The sequence below is a fragment of the Mytilus californianus genome, unplaced genomic scaffold (genome assembly GCF_021869535.1).
Source record: "Mytilus californianus isolate M0D057914Y unplaced genomic scaffold, xbMytCali1.0.p SCAF_6, whole genome shotgun sequence".
Taxonomy (NCBI): Eukaryota; Metazoa; Mollusca; class Bivalvia; order Mytilida; family Mytilidae; genus Mytilus; species Mytilus californianus.
In genome coordinates this window covers 89,713,504-89,716,328 of record NW_026262712.1, presented here as the reverse complement: position 1 = coordinate 89,716,328, position 2,825 = coordinate 89,713,504, and the positions used below count along the sequence as shown (strand labels likewise).

At 34.7% G+C, this 2,825-nt stretch overlaps 1 long non-coding RNA gene across 1 annotated transcript; it reads left to right on the top strand.

The window, feature by feature from the left end:
* Positions 1-2,106, top strand: LOC127704775 (uncharacterized). Its single transcript, XR_007983490.1, has 2 exons — positions 1-323; positions 900-2,106. It is a non-coding gene; the product is annotated as an uncharacterized LOC127704775 (long non-coding RNA).
* The last annotated feature ends 719 nt before the right edge of the window (positions 2,107-2,825 follow it).

Sequence of the window (2,825 nt, the reverse complement as noted above, 5' to 3'; positions counted from 1 at the left end):
TAAAGTAGCAAATTATCGTTCCTGAATAGGTGGCGCCGTGGTAGCCGATCCTGTTCCTCAACTTCCGGTTTCTGCACTGTGCAACTATTTCAGTTACATTTTAAATTAACGATGCCAAGTACTTGTTGTTGTGTACCTGGATGTCATTTAAGAGGAGGACATGCATTTCCAAATGACTTAAAAAGAAGGAAAAGTTGGATCAACGCCATGGCCCAAACGCAGATTGGACGAGAACACGATTTCATCGTGGAGTCCATCTCAATCAGCTGTTGTTTGCAAGGCACATTTTACTGAAAAAGACTACGTGCAGGAAACTATTCATGGTAAAACTCTATTTTCTTTTTGAAATATATAGTTATATATGTAATCGCCATGCGAATAAACCAAAGTCTGTTTACAACCGCAATTATCGTTTTAGAATAAAAGGGGGTGGTTAATTCAAGACGTCATAATTTTTTGGATTACGATTCAATGTGATCTGTTTGAGATTTTTTGGTGATTGCTACAGTTATAATGATTTCTTACAAGAGGTATATCATACTGAGAATTATTTAGCAGTAATTATGCTAATGTAGTAATGACAGGAATGCATAAGCTATGCCTCATAGACTTTCTTGAAAAATATCAATGACAATGTTAACAGGAACAAAACAATGACATGCTCTCATCAATACATGTATTATAGTTATTTAGGTACAAACAATGTACGTTTGTTGCATAAGTCTCTCATTGTTTTGTCCTTTGGATTTACATAACATACATTGAATCAGGCAAACATAGTTTTATCCAGATTGTAATGAACAAATCTAGTTAATATTTCGCCAGGTAATACAAAGTATACATTGCTAATGGAAGTTCATTTAATTATAAAAAAACTAATGTTTTATAACCTTTTTCAGGGCGCAAACCCACCATACAGAGACTTAAGTCTACTGCCATTCCCAGCCTATTTTCCTGGACCAAGCAAGAGACTGAATCGTCCGCAAAAAGAAAAATCAGGGCAGTTTCCTGTGAAAACAAAAGAACTAAACTTGATGAATATTGTAGTAGAAATCTAGAGGAAAGTTTTGATTGTAAAGTTGGTTTTCCTAAAGAAGTCATTCATACTGCAGAAAGGATTTATGACTGTCCACCACCAACTGCTGAGCTAATGTTGAGCTTTAAAGATGGAATTACGCAAACACCATCAATGTCTATGTTTTCAGCAGAGAATTTTGAAATGAAGACACGTGACACAGCCATGCATTTTTATACCAGTTTAGAGTTGTATACTAAATTTTTATTTGTTTTGACCACACTTGGTCCAACAGCACATTGTTTGAGATACATATATTTTCAAATTGATAGGGTGTCAGTTGAAAATCAGTTTTTTTATGACTTTGATGAAATTGAGGCATTATACAACCAACTTTGAACTTTCTAGATTCTAGATTGAATCTAGTGTTAAGAATATTGTGTATACATGGATTGTTTTTATGCCTAAACAATGGTGTGAGGCTAACACTTGGCCATCTAGTGGTTTAGTCAGGCATTTTTCGCCATCCAACTTCAAATTAAAGTTTCCTACGACTTGGATTATTATTGACAGCACAGAATATCCCGTGATAAAACTAAAGCTCCTAGAGCTCAGGCAACCTTTCATCATATAAATACAGAAACACTGAAAAAACTTGTATGTTCGACGCCTGGTGGTTTAGTCAACTATGTCTCTAATGCATATGTTGGTTCTACCAGTGACTATGAAATAGTTGAAAGATGTAGAATACAAAATGTAGTTCAATTATGTGATCCAGCCATTCAGGTGACAGTGTGATGGCAGACAAAGGTTTAAATGTGCAAGATTTGTTTGCTAACTTTTTTCAAAAAAAGAAACAGAATTAGTTCCAAAACTCTTATACGGGATAGAAAAGTCTCCAATTAACATGTGCACATACATTCGTGTAGAGCGAATTATTGGACTTGGCAAAACATACAAAATTCTAACAAATCCTATGAATGGAACTGAAACAAAACTTTCATCTGAAATAACATTTAGTTGTTTTATGTTGTGTAATTTTAGAACTTGTATTGTGCCAAAGGATGCAGAAATAAAAGTGACGCAATGAATTTTGTTCTGATATATATATATTTATAATTGCATGCACATGTAAATTGTAATGCATATAAAAATAAGGAGATGTGGTATGATATTCAGTGAGTTTATCGAACTAAAGTGCATAAGAAATGGGTTTAAGTAGTTACAGGTGTTACTGTCACCGTATAATCTCCAACAATGAGAAAAACTTGTACCGTGTAAAAAATTTCAGAGATCTTACCACTAAGTTTTGTTGTCTCACCTTGACTTTGGTGAATTGTTTATATCTGTTGATGTAAATATAAAAAAGAAGATGTGGTATGATTGCCAATGAGATAACTCTCCACAAGAGACCAAATGACACAGAAATTAACAGCTATAAGTCACAGTATGGCCTTCAACAATGAGCAAAGCCCATACCGCACAGTCAGCTATAAAAGGCCCCGAAATGACAATGTAAAACAATTCAAACAAGAAAACTAACGGCCTAATTTATGTACAAAAGATGAACGAATATAACAAATATGCAACACATAAAAAAACGACAACCACTGAATTACAGGCTCCTTACTTGGGACAGGCACATACATGTACATACAGAATGTGTCGGGGTTAAACATGTTAGCGGGATCCCAACCTTCCCCCTTACCTGGGACAGTGGTGTAACAGTACAATATAAGAACGAACTATAAAAATCAGTTGAAAGAGGCTTAACTCATCAGATGGATAAATACAAATACAAGTGGACGTG